This window comes from Theropithecus gelada, chromosome 14 (genome assembly GCF_003255815.1).
Source record: "Theropithecus gelada isolate Dixy chromosome 14, Tgel_1.0, whole genome shotgun sequence".
Taxonomy (NCBI): Eukaryota; Metazoa; Chordata; class Mammalia; order Primates; family Cercopithecidae; genus Theropithecus; species Theropithecus gelada.
This window is the reverse complement of record NC_037682.1, coordinates 21,888,882-21,909,063: the sequence shown is the minus strand read 5'-3', so window position 1 is coordinate 21,909,063 and position 20,182 is coordinate 21,888,882. Positions and strand designations below refer to the sequence as shown.

At 38.1% G+C, this 20,182-nt stretch overlaps 1 protein-coding gene and 1 pseudogene across 2 annotated transcripts in view; both read left to right on the top strand.

Annotated features, from left to right (window-relative positions):
• HSD17B12 (hydroxysteroid 17-beta dehydrogenase 12) overlaps positions 1-20,182 on the top strand; it is a 167,571-nt gene that overhangs the window by 18,126 nt on the left and 129,263 nt on the right. The window lies entirely within an intron of this gene.
• LOC112607177 lies at positions 18,091-18,718 on the top strand (annotated as a pseudogene).

Here is a 20,182-nt window from a genome sequence, read left to right as displayed (position 1 = left end):
TAGGCATTGGGTGGTGGTGGCTTGGATTAAGGAAACTGAGACAGGGACTGGCAGAGGGAGTCAGACAAGAAAGAGATAGGAGGTAAAGTCATGGGCCCTTGTCATAACCTTATGGTTGTGAGGCTTAGGGAGACAGCAGAGTCCAAAAGGACTGTGAGGTATCTGAGCTCTGGGCACTGACATAAACAGCAAGAGAAGGAGCAGACTTTGGGAAAAAATAATGAGGTTGATTTCTGACAGGTTCTATGTGGATATCAGTCTTACTGTAGATTTGCACCAAGCTGAGCCTAAGTCCTTTGGTGTAGCCATCATTTAAGTTGTTCTAAATTATATGCTATATTTTATAGTCTATAGAAAAGTTTGGTGCCTCAGCATGTAATAGTTTAGGAAAAGGAAAATGTTATTTTTTAATAAGTTGAGGGTATTCCATGTAGCACATATTGCTGTAGTTGGGTCAATCAGTTTGCTTTTTTCTCTTTGGGCAGGAGGTATAGTGGAAAAAACGGGTACAGGATTATCACAGGACCTGAGTTCATATCTTACCTTCCCACCTTTGGCACTTATTAGTGTGGAATCTTCAATCAGCTATTCTGTTTTTTTCCATCTGTCAAATGTGTTAACAAATCCCCACTTTGTCTAAGATATTAAGAGTCTTTGGAAGTGTGGCAGAAAGTACAAAGCGTTGTGCACATACAAAGGCATTGGGCCTTTTCCTCTCTTCCCCTTTCAATTCGAAACCTAAAAATAGAATTGTCTCATGAGTTGATCAGCTTGTGTGAGGTTCAGGTTGCTTCAAGATTTATTTTGGGATCTGTTGCAACTTTGCTGTGATCAATACCTCAGTCTCTTGATGTGATTATCTAATATATATCAATTTTATAACATACCTAAAACAGATTTTTTAAAGCAATTTTTGTTAATGTAAGCTTGTTTCTAAATTAAAAGTTTAACTAACTTAACCACTAATTGTATTTTAAAGAGATGCCTTAAGCTTCAACTTTATTTTTAACATATATAAAAGGTATGTATGGTTAGTTACTACAGTGGATTAAAGATATAGTTAAATTATTGTTAGTGAAGTATCATTTCTCTATAGTATAATTGGAAGACTTTCATAGCTTGACATAACTGTTTAAAGTCCCATTATTTTATTATAAGCATTATTATGAGAGATGATTATAAGTTCCTGTCATTTCTCACTCAATACCCCACTGTTCCCATCTCATGCTAAAAGATATTTAGAGTTCTTTTTCTTTAGCTAAAGGCTTTTTATTATTCTCATTTTTCATTTTTTCCTCTAGGGAAGTGAGAAAGGAATGTTCTCATTTTTATTTAAGCTAGATTCTGATGAATTATGATGTTAATGAGATAATAGTACCTTTTAGATACCCATAGCAAAAGTATCATCTTTGAAATGAGGAAATATTTTCCAGAATGTACTTTGAATCAATTTTTTAAAAATGCTAAGGAGTATATATCCAAATCTTCTAATAATTTTGGCTTCGAAATATGTATATTTGAAAACTGTGAATCACTTTTTTTTTTTTTTTCAAATTGTTTGTTAATGTTAGTGCAAATGGAGACATTTATTTTTCCCTTCTCTTGTGTTCCTATTTTAGTTTGGGTTCTCCCAGAAGCAGATGTTGAGACACAGATTCAAGTTCAGTTTATTTGAAAGGTGATCCCAAGAAACACCAGTAGGGAGGAGACAGAGAAGGGAATTCGGCCAATTTGGCCAAAAATCTAATAATCCGATCAAAAAATGGACAGAAGGTTTGAACAGACATTTCTTAAGACATACAAATGGCAAACAGGCATATAAAAAGGTGCTCAACATCACTGATCATCAGAGAAATGCAAGTCAAAACCACAGTGAGATATCATCTTACCCAGCTATGGTTTATATTCACAGGGCATTATCAAGCACTGTGGCCCACTGGAGCTTTAGCCCACACAATAACTCTGGAGCTAGAGCAGAACTCAAGTTTCAGAACTCTTATCTGAGGGGCTGGGAAGTTTGGGTATTTATACACCAGTGGCCTTAGTCACTGGATGAGGGCTGTTGATGGGAAGGAGCATGAATTCCCTAGGACTTCTAGTCTACCATGTACTTGGCATTGCTGGCTTCAGCCACCAGGGAACATCCTTATTTATTTATTTATATATATATATTTTTTAATTTGTAATTTTCGTGGGTACATAGTAGGTGTATATATTTTTGGAGTACATGAGATATTTTGATACAGCATGCAATGTGAAATAATCACATCGTGAAGAATGGGGTATTCATTCCCTCAACCTTTTATCTTTTGAATTACTAACAAAAATGTACAATTAAGTTATTATTGACTACAGTCACCATGTTGTGCTGCTATCAAATGGTAGGTCTTAATCATTTTTTGTATTTCTTTTTTTTTGTACCCATTAACCATCCCTACCTCCCTCCCAGTCCCCCACTACCCTTCCTAGCCTCTAGTGACCATCCTTCTGCTGTCTGTCCATGAGTTCAATTGTTTTGAGTTTTAGAGCCCACAAGTAAGAGAACACACAATGTTTGTCTTATATGCCTGGCTTATTTCACTTAATATATGATCTCCAGTTCCATCCATGTTGTTGTGAATGACTGGATCTCATTCTTTTTTATGGCTGAATAGAACTCCATTGTGTACATGTACCACATTTTCTTTATCCATTCATCTGTTGATGGACACTTAGGTTGCTACCAAATCTTAGCTATTGTAAACAGTGCTGCAGCAAACATAAGAGTGCAGATATCTCTTAGATATATTGATTTCCTTTATTTTGAGTGTATACCTGGCAGTGGGATTGCTGGATCAAATGGTAGCTCAATTTTTAATTTTTTGAGAAAGCTCCAAACTGTTCTCCATAGTGGTTGTACTAATTTACATTCCCACCAACAGTATACAAGGGTTTCCTTTTCTCCACATCTTTGCCAGCATTTGTTATTGCCTGTCTTTTGGATATATGCCATTTTAACTGAGGTGAGATAATATCTCATTGTAGTTTTGATTTGCATTTCTCTGATGATCAGTGATGTTGAGCACCTTTTCATATGCCTGTTTGACATTTGTCTGTCCTTTGAGAAATGTCTGTACACATATTCTGCCCATTTTTGATTAGATTATTAGATTTTTTCCTGTAGAGTTGTTTAGGCTCCTTATATATTCTGATTATTAATCCCTTGTCAGATGGGTAGTTTGCAAATATTTTCTCCCATTCTGTGGGTTATCTCTTCACTTTGATTGTATTTGATTCTGCTTACAAAGCAGAAGCTTTTTAAGTTGATGTGATCCCATTTGTCCATTTTTGCTTTTGTTGTCTGTGCTTGTAGGGTATTGCTCAAGAAATTTTTGCCCAGATTTATGTCCTTGAGATTTACTCTAATGTTTTCTTGTGGTAGTTTCATAGTTTGAGGTCTTAGATTTAAGTCTTTAATCCATTTTGATGTGATTTTTGCATATGGCAAGAGATAGGGGGTCTAGTTTTCATTTTTCTACATATAGGTATCCAGTTTTCCTAGCACCATTTATTCAAGAGACTGTCCTCAGTATATATTCTTGGCACCTTTGTTGAAAATGAGTTCACTGTAGATGTGTGGATTTGTTTCTGGATTCTCCATTGTGTTGCATTGGTCACTGTGTCTGCTTTTATGCCCATACCATGCTGTTTTAGTTGTTATAGCTCTATAGTATAATTTGATGTCAGGTAATGTGATTCTTCCGGTTTTGTCCTTTTTGCTTAGGATAGCTTTGGCTGTTCTGGCTCTTTTGTGGTTCTGTATAAATTTTAGGATTGTTTTTTCTATTTCTGTGAAGAACATTATTGCTATTTCGATAGGGATTACATTGAATCGGTAGATTGCTTTGGGTAGTATGGACATTTTAACAATATCAATTCTTCCAATCCATGAACATGGAATATCTTCCAATTTTTTGGTGTCCTCTTTAATTTCTTTCATCAGTGTTTTATAGTTTTTATTATAGAGATCTTTCACTTCTTTGGTTATTTCCTAGGCATTTAATTTCATGGGTGGCTATTATAAAGGGGATTACTTTTTAATTTCTTTTCACATTGTTCACTGTTGGCATATAGAAATGCTACTTATTTTCGTATGTTGATTTTGTATCTGCAACTTTACTGAATTTATCTATCGGTTCTAATATTAATAGTTTTCTCATGGAGTCCTTTGGTTTTTCCAAATGTAAGATTACATCATCTCCAAATAAGGATAATTTGACTTCTTCCTTTCCAACTTGGATGTCCTTTATATATTTTTCTAGTCCAACTGCTCTAGCTAGGACTTCCAGTACTATGTTGAATAACAGTGGTGAAAGTCAGCATCTTTGTCATGTTCCAGATCTTAGAGGAAAGGTTTTCAGTTTTTCCCCATTCAGTATAATGCTGGCTTAGGGGCTGTTGAGGTATGTTCCTGCTATACCCAGTTTTTTGAAGGTTTTTTATCATGAAGTGATATTTAATTTTATAAAATGCTTTTTCAGCATTAACTGAAAGGAATATGTGGTTTTTATCCTTTATTCTGTTGATATGATGTATCACATTCATTGATTTGTGTGTGTTGAACCATCCTTGCATCCCAGGGATAAATCCCACTTGGTCATGATGGATCTTTCTAATGCAAGCTTGTCCGATCTGCGGCCCATGGGCCACATGTGGCCCAGGATGGCTTTGAATGTGGCCCAACACAAATTTGTAAACTTTCTAAAACATGAGTTTTTTTTGCATTTTTTTTTTTTTTTTTTTTTTTTTTTAGCTCATCAGCTATTGTTAATGTTAGTGTATTTTATGTGTGGCCCAAGATAATTCTTCTCCTTCCAATTTGGCCCAGGGAAGCCAAAAGATTGAACACCCTTGTTCTAATGTATCATTGAATTCTGTTTGCTAGTATTTTGTAGAGAATTTTTGCATCAGTATTCATCAGAGATAATTGGCCTGTAGCCACCTTCTTCTTCTTCCTTCTTCTCCTTCTCCTTCTCCTTCTCCTTCTTCTTCTTTTTGATGTGCCTTTGTCTAGTTTTGATATCAGAGTAATACTGGCCTCATAGAAAGAGTTTGGAAGTATTCCCTCCTCTTCTATTTTTCAGAATAGTTTGAGAAGGATTGGTATTATGTCATCTTTAAATATTTCTAATAGTAGAAATATAATTTAACTTCTTTAAATATTCTAATAGTAGAATTCGGTAGTGAACCCATCCAATCCTGGGCTTTTCTTTAGTGGGAGACTTTTTATTACAGCTTCTGTCTCATTTCTTGTTATAGGTCTGTTTAGGTTTTGGATTTCTTTCTGGTTCTATGTTGGTAGGTTGTATGTGTCTAGGAATTTGTCCATTTCTTCTAGATCTTCCAATTTATTGGTATCTAGTTACTCATTGTAGCCACTTATGATTTTTAGAATTTCTGCAGTATCATTTGTAATGTTTCCTTTATCATTTTTTATTTATTTGTATCTTTCTCTGTTTTTCTTAGTCTGGCTAAAGGTTTATCAGTTTTAACTTAAAAAAAAAACAAAACTTTTTGTTTCATTGATCTTTTGTATTTTTTTTTTCCATTTCATTTATTTCTGCTCTGATCTTTATTATTTCTTTTCTTCTACTAATTTTGGGTTTGGTTTGCTCTTGCTTTTCTAGTTCTTTAAGATGCATTGTTAGATGGTTTATTTGAAGTTTTTCTTCATTTTTGATGTAGGCACAAAGTCCTTGGGCAAAGAGATGCATTTGGAATGTGCTTCACAGTGGTATGGTCAGAGGAGATATGGGCAAGGCACTGCTAGCTTAGCTGTAATTCCCATCGCAATATTTGCCTTAGATTTCATTTTCTTTAAGCAAAGCAACAAAGTAAGCCTGATGAAAAGGTAGAAAAGCACTTAATTCCAGGAGATAATTTTTAAAATATAGTAGATTAGAGGTATAAATTGATGTAGTTGATGTGTACTTTCTTTGTGAGTAAAGTTTCTGCAACCTCTTAGGGTAGTTGATGGATTAGCCTGTTTTAGGTATTTTCAGTAAATACAAATGACTGCTGACTAAATACTGAATGAACCTTGTAGGTTTGTGTTTGTGTTACAGTATGAATTAATCTCTTCTTGTTTCTAATTTAATTCTGATCTACTGAATGAGAGATGATTTCTGCATGGTCTCCTCAGCACAGAGTGACTACAACACTTGGGGAAGATGTGGCAAATTTAGTTGGTTGCTAGTTGGCAGAATCCCACATTTGTATAGGTACCATATAATCATATACTTCAGGAAAAGTTGACCAATCTTGATTAGCTTAAGCTTATTTTGGTGATTTCTTTCCTCTTGCTAGTGGTTGGTTTAGGAGCATGCATATCGCAGTTCTGGACAATGAGATGTGAGAGGAGATTTGCTGGAGGGAGAGATTCTGAGAAGACTTTCCGAGCCTTAAGAAGAGGCAGAAGAAAACAAAATTAGCTGGGCGTGGTGGCACATGCCTGTAACTCCAGCTACTAGGGAGACTGAGGCAGGAGAATCGCTTGAACCTGGGAGGCGGAGGTGGCGGTGAGCCGAGATTGCGCCATTGCACTCTAGCCTGGCCCACAAGAGCGAAACTCCATCTCAAAAAAAAAAAAAAAAAAAAAAAAAGAAGAGGCAGAAGAAAGCGTGTTATTATGTGAGAATGGGATACCTGCAGCTACCTGAAAGATCAGATGGAATAAACTGGGGAAAGAACCAACACCCTGAGATCGCAGAGAAGAAAGTTGGAAAGCTTCTGGGACCTTGATGCTATTCCTGACCCACTCAGTTTGCCCACTCTGGAAGTGCCTGTTTCCTGTTTCCTGTTATTTTGTTTCCTGTTATTTTGAGATAAAAAATTCCTTTTTGTTTTTCTTTTTTTTGAGACAGAGTCTCGCTCTGTCGCCGAGGCTGGAGTGCAGTGGTGCGGTCTTGGCTCACTGCAAGCTCCGCCTCCCGGGTTCATGCCATTCTCCTGCCTCAGCCTCCCCAGTAGCTGGGACTACAGGCGCTCGCCACCACGTCTGGCTAATTTTTTGTATTTTTAGTAGAGATGGGGTTTCACCGTGTTAGTCAGGATAGTCTCATCTCCTGAACTCATGATCCACCCGCCTCGGCCTCCCAAAGTGCTGGGATTACAGGCATGAGGCACCGTGCCCAGCCAAAAATTCCATTTTTTTTTAAGGGTATTTCTGTTAGTTTCAGCTGAAAGCATCCTAAGCTACAGATTCAACAGAAAAGGAGGGAAATTTTCTTGTTTCAAATGAAATTTTATAATTGATTTAAAGTCCTGTGGGTTTTGGGTGAACCTAATTTATTGCTATTCATTTGAATACAGAAACAGATGAAAGGACAAGACTTTTGTATGGGATATGGTCGCAAGTCTCACTGAATAAATAAAGTCTCATTCCTGATTATGCTTGTTATTGAGTTCTTGTCCATATCAGGTCGTTAAATTATTTTAGTGCCCAGGTGTATAGTTTATAAAACCAAAGAGTAGAGGTATGTGGGAATTGTCTGATTGCCATTATTCTTTGAGAACTATTAACAAGTGATTCAGGAATATTGGCTTTTTAATTAACTTGAAGTAAGTTTCTTAGGATGCTCTGCTTTTAGTTACTCTGAATATTTTTAGCAAGTACCTGGTAATCTGGGGGACTGTGGCCCAAAGTAGTTCAATTGAATTTGAAAAGGATCAGGACTGGCTATGAAGTGAGGCTGAGTGGGTACTTGTATATGGGGATACATTACTTTCCTTTGTGCATATTTCTCTCTAATTAAGTTCCAAAGCCAATAAGTCAATTGTATTCATTATCCTGGGGGTATCATCTTAACTCTGCCATTTTTCCATATTAATGTGTTAAATATAAAGGTTGTAAAATCCATTTCAGATGCTCCTGGTTTGGGAAGTATAAGGTTACAGATTCAATGGCATTTAAATTTCTTTCCCTCTCTCTCTCTCTCTTTTTTTTTTTTTGAGATAGGGTCTTGCTCTGTCACCCAGGCTGGAATGCAGTGGCATGCTCACTGCAGTCTTGACTTCCCCGGCTCAAATAATCCTTCCCACCTCTGCCTTTCTAGTAGCTGGAACTGCAGGTGTAGGCCATCCCTCCCTGTTAATTTTTGTATTTTTTGTAGAGACAGGGTTTCGCTGTATTGCCCAGGCTGATAGATTTCTTTATTTTTAAAATAGAAATGGTGGGGAAATGTACCATCCGGGTCACTGAAAAGCTGGAGCAAAGATGTTTGGAACTCAGGGACATGGACTCTACTTTGCATCCCTGGTGGGGTGGGGGTATGTCCTTACTGATGTAGACTTTAAGAACCAGGAAAGCCTGATGTGTGTGTATAAATATGGCTTTAAAAAAGAAGATAGAGATTGTTTATCTTTAATACCAGTAATACAAGGCCCAAGTCTCAAAGGACTCTAGGATAATAAGAAATGAATCCTCAGGCTGGCGTGGTGGCTCATGCCTGTAATCTCAGCACTTTGGGAGGCCGAAGTGGGCAGATCACTTGAGATCAGGAGTTAGAGACCAGCCTGGCCAAGATGGTGAAACCCCGTCTCTATTAAAAATACAAAAATTAGCCATCATGAGGACACACGCTTGTAATCCCAGCTACTCGGGAGGCTGAGGTAGAAGGATTGCTTGAACTTGGGAGGTGGAGGCTGCAGTGAGCCAAGATCATACCACTGCACTCCAGCCTGGGCAACAAAGTGAGACTGTAACAAAACAGAAAAAAAAGACCTCAGTCTGTGTGAAGGGGTGTGTGTGTGTGTGTGTGTGTGTGTGTGTTGTAGGGGGTGGGTGTGCATTCTTTTCCTACCTTCTAGTTTTATAGGAGAAACACTCACTGGGTCTTGGAAAGACAACTTTTCCTATATTTAAGGTACAGTATTATGCTGACTAGTAAAAGAATCTTGATTCTTTGATAATGGGCCAAAGTCAAGTACAAGAAGAATAGGAAAGCTATTATTACAGGTTTTAATTTTGAAAAGTTTTATGCCTCTTTTTCTATTTTTTTGTTATATTTTTATATTACTATCACTTCTGCCCCTTATTTGGTACTGATGCCTCATATCAAGGATATGACATATACCATAGATATATCATCAAGAGTAAGATATAACATCAGGGAAGTTATATCATCTGTTCTTAGGTTCTCTCTATACTCCCATAGTTATTTTATTTAACTGATTCAATAAATTAATTGATCACCACTGGTATGTCAGACACTTCGCCATGCCTAGGGGCGTAGCAGTGAACAAAATGGGCAAAGTCTGCTCTCATGGAGCTTGCATTTTAATGAGGAAAGACGGACAATAAGCAGACATTTGGTAAGTTTGGTGGTGAAATGTACTAAGAAGAAAAATAAAGTAGATGGTAGAATAATAGAGGAGGATGGAGAGGAAGTGTATATCCCTGCTTCTTTACATAGGATGATGGTTAGGGAAGATTTTCTCATTAAGTTGACATTTAGACTGAGACTTGAATGGAATTTCTTTACTCCACTCCAACCATACTGACCTCCTTGCCATTCCTTGTGTATTTACAGCACAAACTTTGTCTAATTTATCCCTTTGCCTAGAATTCTCTTCTGAGAGATAGTCACAATTTAAATAAGTAGGGAAAAGGATTGGGAGTTATCAGTTGTGTTACCAGGCAAATGGAATTCCCTCTTCTCTTAGAGGTGCAGAGGTTGGGTCTGGCAGCCATTGAATTGTGTAGAATTATGGTTTCTTTAGTGAATCACTTCTCAAATAACATGCATAATTTGTTTAAATATACATGATGTTTAGGATAATTTTTTTGGAAGACTTAATCTCACCTGTTATTTTTGCCCCATTTGTTACTTTACAAAAATTAACGTGGATTATCTAACAAAAAACTAAGCTGTCTTGGTCAGTTTGGGCTGCTATGACAGAATACTATAGACTAGATGGCTAAAACAAAACAAATTTATTTCTAAAAATTCTGGAGGCTGGGAAGTCCAAGATCAAGGCTTCTGATGTCTGGTGAGGGCATGCTTCCTGGTTTGCAGATGGCTGTCTTTCATTGTGTCTTCACATGCTTGTGTCTTTTCTTGCACGGGCATTAATCCCATTAATAATTACTTCCCAAAGGCCTCATCCCCAGATACCATCACACTGGGGATTTAAACTTCAACATATGAATTTGAGGGGATGCAAACATTCAGTCCCAGAGCATAAGTTATAATATTTTGTCAGTTGACCTAATAAAACATGATATCCTGAGTAACAGCATAGAAGTAATCACATTACTTTTAACACAAATAAAAGCTTGGAAAGCTTTTTGGTAAGCTGAAGATGAATAACAGTTTTATTCTAAAGCAATTTTTAAAACAACAATAGTCTACTGTTTACACATCTCTCTGAAAACTATACATTTATTGACTTTATCTAGAACGGCAGTAACTATGTATCTCTTTATTAATCTTTCTCCTAAACATACTGAAAATATTTTGCAGTACACCCTCAGGATTGATTAGGTTTGTAAAGAAAAGGCAGCTGTGAATGAAATGCTGAATTGCATCCCCCACTGGATCAACTCTAAAATAATTATGCAAAAAATAAGAATAACCCCATTTTTGCTGAACATCTGAATTTTATCATTGCAAAAGAACTGAATGGTTCAATACCACATTCTCATGGAGATGTCTTACTGGGACCACAGTAGCTGGGTGTACTATTGTTGAAAAGGAGAATTTCTATTTGTATGTAGGTTACTCTGTGCCTAAAATGGATCATTTCTACCATTGTATTTTATCTTCCTTGTTTTCTACCTCATCTTTTATTTATACTTCATAGATAGTGATATTTGGAGCATATTTGGCTATTAGCCAATTAGTGATTATCTTTTATAATGGTTTTCAAGGATAACAGAGATAAATTCCGAAATATTACTAAAACATCATTCCCAATAGCAACTATAACCTTTCTCGCGCATGCTTTTTCTGGAACTACACAACAGACCAAATGAGATTTCACCTTTTTTTTTTTTTAAGCTAACTGTGCCCTCCAGTGGAGAAAACACAGGGCAGTGAAATAGCTCAGGTAAGAAGGAGCAGAGAGGAGAGGATGTAACACAGCCAGGTAAAGTTCAAGCTGCGTAGCTTTTTTCTACATAAAAGAAAGAAGTTGTTTTCACCCCTCATAAACAAAATTTTTTTTTGTTTCGAGACAGAGTCTCGCTCTGTCACCCAGGCTGGAGCGCAGTGGTGCAATCTTGGCTCACTGCAACCTCTGCCTCCCAGGTTCAAGTGATTCTTCTGTCTCAGCCTCCCGAGTAGCTGGGATTACAGGCACGTGCCACCACACCCAGCTAAGTTTTGTATTTTTAGTAGAGACGGGGTTTTGCCATGTTGGCCAGGCTGGTTGCAAACTCCTGACCTCAGGTGATCCGCCTGCTTTGGCCTCCCAAAGTACTGGGATTACAGGTGTGAGCCACTGCACCTGGCCCATGAGCAAGACTATTATGCATAAGTCCTACTCTTTATGAGTTTGTTGATGAATCAAAGAAGGATATATTATCAGTTCTCTGACTTAATGTCTTTGATGCAATGCTTTTCAGCCTTTTGTCCCCTCTGGTAGGATGTATTCAGTTTTTGAAACATTAGGCAAGTCTAATAGGATGTGAGTAATTGGATTTTTTTTCTCCCCTAGAATGAACTCAAACAATAACTTTAAATTTAAAATTTTTTTTGAACAGACTAAAGAAAACCTTAAATTAAGTGGATATAAACAAGAAATGTTTTGCTGCTACTTGTATATTCAAAGCACTCAGAAAACTGTGAATTGACGATGACTCCCCGCTTTTTTGAATAGAAAAGGGAAAGAGTTGGCCTGACCTCTGTGGCTTGGGCTGAAACTGATCTCTTGGTGAACACTGGGCTTCATCATTGTGAATGGTGACTATGTGTGACTGAGCACCTGAGAGAGTTACAGAGGCACATGTTCAGAACGTGTGCAACTCTGGGCTGGGGAATGGAGCCAGGGTTAGGGGATGCTAGACTGCCTGTGTTTCTGCCCTTCTAGGGAGGGAGAACTAGATCACTCAGTTGAAGCTAAAATGTTAAAGGAGGCTTGATGGTTTCATGTTGGTGGAAATTGGGAGATACATTTCCCTAAAAGAATATAGCGGGTGATAGTTGAGAAACAGTAAACAGACGCTTTCTTTTTCTTAACTCTTACAAAAACCTGAGCCAACTATCCTTACAATGAGTTGTCATTTGAAGTTTTCTACATACTCAAAAAATATGTTTCCTTCTTTATCTTATTTTAATGGAGCATATCTTCTGCAAACCTTTTTACAGTTAGAGTGATTATTAAAATTTAGGCACATTTGGGACAATTAGACATAAAAATACTTGACTTATAGGTTTTAAAGCAGGGATCCTTGCATGGTAGACTTTCAAAATGGTAGTATCTTTTACTTGAACATCTTTTGCAAAATAACATAAATATCTCAGAGACACTGCCAGAGTGAACTCACTTTTAGAAAAAGCAGGATATGTGAACTTTTAGCGATCAATTTTGAAATTCTTGAGGGGAAATGATATGCGATTTAAGTTCCTTAAAAATAATTCATCTATATTTTATTTTTATTTTAAATAATGAATTATTGTGTTTTAAGATCTGATTCATTCTGAACTATAACTGACTCTAGAGGGTGCTAATGAGCACTGAAGACTTCCTAAAGATTTATATTGAAGACGATTTTTATTAAAATGAAGTTTCTTTGGGGTTTTAATCTAGTATTTGGAAATGAACCATATTTTGCCCTCCCAAGAGAGCCTAGAGCAAAAATACTTAGTTGTCAGGGTTTTTTGTTTTTTGTTTTTTATTTGAGACAGTCTTGCTCTGTTGCCCAGACTTGAGTGCAATGGCACGATCTCAGCTCCCTGCAACCTCCGCCTCTTGGGTTCAAGTGATTCTCCTGCCTCAGCCTCCCGAATAGGTAGGACTACAGGTGCATGTGCCACCATGCCTGGCTAATTTTTGTATTTTTAGTAGAGACAGGATTTCACTGTGTTGGCCAGCCTGGTCTTGAACTCCTGACCTCAAGTGATCAACCCACCTTAGCCTCCCAAAGTGCTGGGATTACAGGCATGAGCCACCGGACTAGTTGTCATTCTTTTTAAAGAAGATAAATAATTTACCATTGTTCTTAGAAACTCTTTGAAAATTTCGTTGAATTTGTGGGATTTCTGTAAACTACCTTTAAATCATGCTTTTGAAAGCTTGTTTAATATTTCAAAAGAAAAGAACCTACTTCATGCATATAAATATAAATCTTAGTACTGGATGAGTGTATCATTTTATAAATTTAGTTACGTTTGCACAGATATTTATTTTATCTTTAGAAAGAAGCTATTCAAAAAGCACATTCTAAAGTTAGGTTTTACAGAACTAACATTCAGGTATTAGAATAATGTATGCTTCCTATATTTTTAGCAGATAGAGTACTTTAAAAACTATAGTGTGTTTTTTTGTTTGGTTGGTTGTTTTTTTGTTTTTGTTTTTTTTTGTTTTTTTTTTTTTGAGACAGGATCTTGCTCTGTTGCCCAGGCTGGAGTGCAGTGGTATGATCACGGCTTACTGTAGCATCAACCTCCCGGGCTTAAGTGATTCTCCCACCTCAGCCTCCCAAATAGCTGTGGCTACACATGTGTACTACCACACCTGACTAATTTTTGCATTTTTAGTAGAGCTGGGTTTTTGCCTTGTTACCCAGGCTGGTCTCAAACTCCTGGGCACAAGTGATTTGCACACCTTAGCCTCCCAAAGTGCTAGGATTACAGGCATGAGCCACCATGCCTGGCTTACAGTGTGATGTATTAATTTGAAGAAAATTTTCAGACTTTTCAAATGGGAAAGCTTTTAGAAAATTGCTGTCTTAACCCAAACTTCAAAGATGGTGATGATAAAGACATACATTGTAAAGCAAAAATAAAATTTGAAGGGCCCCCAGCCCCCTGCAGCCATCTGAATGGACTTCCTCATTAGCAAGGGCATTCTAAAATTTAACCTGAAAGACTGACTCAGGCCATGAAGTAGGGGTTGGACATGCCTCATTAAAACCCTCCAGCATTAACATCAACACAGACCTTAAGTCTGATAAGAAACATTTACAATCTATTTTCTCTGAAGTCTGCTACTTGGAGGCTTCATCTATATGATAAAACCTTGGTCTTGGCCTGGCTCGGTGGCTCATGCCTCTAATCCCAGCACTTTGGGAGGCTGAGGCAGGCGGATCACGAGGTCAGGAGCTCAAGACCATCCTGGCCAACACGGTGAAACCCCGTCTCTACTAAAAATACAAAAATTAGCTGGGCGTGGTGGCGTGCACCTGTAGTCCCAGCTACTCAGGAGGCTGGGGCAGGAGAATTGCTTGAACCCAGGAGGCAGAGGTTGCAGTGAGCTGAGATGGTGCCACTGCATTCCAGCCTGGCGACACAGTGAGACTCCGTCTCAAAAAATTAAAGAAAAAAAACACCAAAAAACCTTGGTCTCCACAACCCCTTATCTTAATCCAGACATTTTTTTCTACTGATAATAACTCTTTCAACCAATTGCCGATCACAATATGTTTAAATCTAACTATGACCTAGAAGCCCCTCGCCCACACTGAGTTGTCCTGTCCTTCCAGATCTAACCAATGTAAATCTTACATGTACTGATTGGTGTATATGTCTTCCCTAAGATGTATAAAAGCAAGCTGTACCCCAACTATTTTGGGGTACAGCTTCTGAGGCTGTCTCACGGGTGCGTCCTTAACTTTGGCAAAATTAATTTTCTAAATTGACTGAGACCTCTCAGATTTTGAGTTCACCGCGTTAACAAATGGTCTGTATTATAGTGAGAAAACTTTGATAAACAAAGTGAATTATCCTTAATTGGAGTATTAGTCACTTCAAAGAATGAATGTTAATGTAAACTTTCACATGATGTCAGCCTTTGAAAAACTGATGTCTTTCCAGACTACCCCTTTGTTTAACATTTCTTCAGAAATATCACACTGTTTTCATTACTGCAGGCAGAGAATCATATTAGAAATCATATTAGAAAAATTATCTCAGTAATTTGATATGAAACCTATGTTTTACTCATTGAAGGCACTGTTATCCAGCAGAACTTTTTATGATGATGGAAATACTCTGTATCTACACTGTACAATTTGGTAGTCACCAGCTATTGAGAGCTTGAAATGTGGCCAGTGTGACTGATGAACTGAATTTTTAATTTTGTTTCATTTTAATTAAAAATTAAATTAATAGCAACATGTATCTAGTGGCTACCATGTTGGACTGCATTGATTTTACGTCCTCCTGCTAGGTGATAGAAGTATCGGGGATTGAATTATGACTCTGATGGTGCATATGTGTATCTGTTTAGTCCTTTGAACTTCTATAATCCTGCCTGAGATACTATAACATGCAAGCACCTTGTTTTCAAATAGCCACATTTATGTGAAAAGAAGAGGAATTGTGTTCTGAAAATTAAGTTAAGTTTAGGTTAAACCTGAAACTTAACTTAATTTTAAAAATCCTCTGACTTTTTAACAAACCCATAGATTAAATTGCATTTGCCCTTTGGATGTGTCTCAAACCCTGAAGGTTTTCTTCTGTGCTTTTGAGTTAAAATGCAGATAGCATACAACAGGTGATTGCAAAATGGAGGGACTGATGAAAACAAAACAAGAGCAACCACAAACCAGAACTTATATCTACTGCATACGAATTTTATTTGAAAGTTGGTATGCTTTTCTGTGTCCTTAAGTATAGCAAGTCTTCCTACTTTGAGGATAAATTTGGGTATTATAAAGAGGCAATTTGTGCTTATGTCTGGTAAATAATGATAAAATACTTGAGTAATGCTTTATAATTTGCCAGGCAGTTGCAATTTCATCTTCTCCTTGGAATATTAGCCCCATTCTACAGACAAGAGAACGATGATTTAATCAAGGTTTTAAGGCTCATTCATTTCGCAAACACTTATTGATCACTTACTATTGATTACCTTACTATTCATGTAGATTTCTATGTTAGGAATGAAAGAACAGTTCCTCCCCTGGAGGAATTAACAATCTAATTGGGACAGTTAAACAAAGAAACAATAAATTATACTGTACTCAATAAGATTATATATATACATATGCATAGGATGCAGTGGAAGAAGAAAGAGGAACATCTGGCATGGTGGTGAGACCTGAGGGAGTCAGGAGTTTCCCAGGTGAAGGAGGCAGGGGAAGGGTGCCCCAGAAGAGGATATGTCAGGAGTAAAGGTGAGAAAGTGCTAGTGTTCTAAATCAGAATAAATTTAGTACATAGAAGGTACCTGAATATTCAGGTGCACAAAATTTGCTAGTGGTCTTATATCATTTTGACCTTGCTTTTTTTCTAGCTCAGTCTGAAGGAAGGCTGGGCTAAAAATAGCTCCTGGTACAGTGATAAAGCATCCAAGTAATGATTTCAAGGAGAAAGTTAAGACTAGATTTAGTTATTTGGCAAACACTAACTTACAATATTGATGTGCTAATAAGAAATCATGTTACTTATTAAAGCAGATCCTTAGAGGCCTGTTTTTGTTCCTCTTACTGGAATATCAATTCCATAAGGACTTTAATTCACTGTTTTCCCAGGGCCTAGAACAGTACCTGACATATATTAGAAGCTCAGTAAATATTTGGTGTATGAAGGAATGAATCCTAGGCTGTTATCCTAAAAGTCACTGTGAATGCTTACACCATATTAGAAATGTGTTTTTTAAAAATTCAAGAATTCACACATTTCCATTATTCAGATTAGCCTTTTCTCCAGTGTCTTAGATACATACTGCTATATAACGAACTATCCTAAAACTTAGTGATTAAAAAAAAATTATTGCTTATGATTTTGTGGATCTGGAGTTTAGGCAGGGCTTATTGGAGACAACCTTTTTCTATTCCACATGGTACTGGCTGGGGTAGAGGGTTCATGATGGCCTCACCTCCATGTCTGGGGCCTTGATACTAGTTGTTACCTAGGAAGCCTCAGTTTTCTTCCATGTGATCTCTCATTATTCACTAGACTAGGTTGAGCTTCCTTACATGGTACTGAGATTGTTCCAAGGTGAAAACAGAAGTTGTAAGATATCTTAAGCCCTTGATCTGAAAGTCATACACTGTCAGTTCTGCCACATTCTTTTTTTTTTTTTTTTTTTCCGAGACAGAGTCTTGCTCTGTCGTCCAGGCTGGAGTGCAATGGCACCATGTTGGCTCACTGCAACCTCTGCTTCCTGGGTTTAAGCAATTCTCATACCTCAGCCTCCCAAGAAGCTGGGATTATAGGCATGTGCCACCACACCCAGCTCATTTTTGTATTTTAAGTAGAGATGGAATTTCGCCGTGTTGCTCAGGCTGGTCTCAAACTCCTGGCTTCAAGCAATCCGCCCACCTTGGCCTCCCGAAGTGTTGGGATTACAGGCATGAGCCACTGCACCCAGCCAGTTCTACCAAATTATGTTGGTCAAAGCAAGCCACAGGACCAGCTCAGATTTAAGTGGAAGGGAAAATATTCTACCTTTTGATGGGAGAATGTCAAGTTCCTATAGCAAAGTGGCATGAGATAGAAGGTATTGTTGTAGCTATCTTTGGAAATAGTCTGCTACAGTCTGCCCTCTGAACATAACAATTCACATTTCTTCCACATGCAGAATATACCTACTCCTCTCTTAGAAGTCTTATCTCATTATGGCATCGACCTGGAGTCCAGTATCTTTTCATCTAACTAAAGTCCAGATGCGTATGAGATCTCTTAGGCACAGCTGCTCCAGTACAGCTTCGTTAGATGTAGAAATCTGTGAATGAAAAGATAAGTTTCCTGCCTCTGTCTCACATCCCCCATCCAACATACAGTGGTGAGACAGGGGCAAGAAAACTGTAGTAGTCGCTCCCATTTAAAAAGAGGAAGAATTGGAAGCACTGTTCCATAGCAATTTTGAAATTCATCTGAGCACATGTTACTAAGTCTCTTACCCCATGTATCAAAAATATACCTTGAATAGCCTTTTCACAAGATGGCGCCGAAAGCAAAGAAGGAAGCTCCTGCCCCTCATAAAGCCGAAGCCAAAGCAAAGGCTAAGCCAAAAAGGCAGTGTTGAAAGGTGTTCACAGCCACAAAAAAAAAGAAGACCCGCACCCACCTTCCGGCGGCCCCTTCCGGCGGCCCAAGACACCCACCTTCCGGCGGCCCAAGACACCGTGACTCCGAAGGCAGCTCACGTGTCTTCGGAAGAGCGCCCCCGGGAGAAACAAGCTTGACCACTCTGCTATCATCAAGTTTCCGCTGACCACTGAGTCTGCCATGGAGAAGATAGACGACAACAACACGCTTGTGTTCATTGTGGATGTTAAAGCCAACAAGCACCAGATCAAACAGGCTGTGAAGAAGCTCTATGACATGGATGTGGCCAAGGTCAACACCCTGATTCAGCCTGATGGAGAGAAGAAGGCATATGTTGGACTGGCTCCTGATTACAGTGCTGTGGATGTTGCCAACAAAACTGGGATCATCTAAATGGAGTCTAGCTGGCTAATTCTAAATATATGTATATCTTTTCACCATATACATGCCTCTGTCAATTTCTGGTTGGGCTGGGAGGCCATACACAGGCATTGACATTGTGACAGGGCTTGGTCAAGACTCCTGTTTTACTTATCCTTTTGGAACATTCACCTTGCCACTCCACTGTGTTTGATCACTCCAGAGATCTATGTGACTAGAGTTAGTGTTGTAGGAAAACCAGAACTCAGAACCTGCCTCCATGGTTGAGGGTAACAAGAAGCTTTACAAGAGCCCCATCTTTTATCCCTGGAAGACAACCAATGCCCAGAGTTTGAAGGGTATTAGCCTCCATTTCGGGGAGTGTGGGTTGGCTGGCTTTCAGGTAGCATTTTGTCCTTATATACCCACCTACTACGTCCAACCGGTCTGTCTGCTTCCCTCACTCCTTGCCCAATAAAGGACAAGGACTTCCAAAAAAAAAAAATATACACACACACACACACACACACACACACACACACACACACCTTGAATAGTGTCCAGTTCTGGTCCTTGAGAGTTGTTCCCTAGTACATTGTTTTGTAAGACTATTAACTCTACCCTTTGGGCTCTTGGCTTTCTCCTCCTTTTTTCTTTTTCATAAGAAATAGGTCATATTTGTAGCTGAGTAGCTTTTCAACCTGCTTCTTACCTATGTGAAGTTGGGAACCCACAGATATTTTATTTCTCCCATTTTGAACTGTTTCTTCCTCTTTTAGTCCAAACTGGTGGTACTTTTAGTACTATAGCTTTCTTTAAAACTTTGAGAGTTTTCTATGAATGTTGTTAGGGATTGATTCTATGTCCCAAAAGCCACATTCATAATCCCTTTCCAGGACAGAACTGTCTTTACTTTGGATCTGTCTATTGAAGAAAAGGTCATTAAGATTCTTAGAAGTTCCTTTGTATAGATGAGAAGGGTCTATATTTTCAAGGTCTCAGCAAAAGATCTTATGGACAAACCTCTGATTTGATATCTCCCCAGAGACCATTTTTAAATTCCAGATCTTTTGCCAGTTGTAGAGACTGTTTTGGGCCCTCTTTACTTCCTCTAAATTCTGCTTAAAAATTAAACAGGTCCTTCTTTAGTTTATTTCTCTCTTCCCCGTACTTTATCATATGCAGCTAAAAGAAGCCAATTGGCACTTACTTTCAGTGTTCTACCTGGAAATATCTTTAGCCAGTCGATAAGTTAATTAGGTAAATATTCTATCTTATGTAATTATTAAATTAGGTAAATATTATTGCAGACAACAGTCTTGCCAAACATTCCACCACTGTGTAACATGAGTCACTGTCTGTCCTGTATCTAAGAGCAATTTTCTCATGGCTCTTCTTGGCCTTTGCTAACAACTAACTTTCTACTTTTTCAGCCTCTGCCTGCCATCAGGTCCCAAAACCAATGCTGCATATTTTAGGTTGTTTGACACTTCCCTTAAGCAAGTCGGTCAAAGCAAGTCACATATCCAAGGAAGGGAAAATAGATTCCATCTCTTGATGGGAGGAATGGCAAATTCACATTGCAAAAGAGCATGTGGAATGGAATGACTTAACAGTCATCTTTA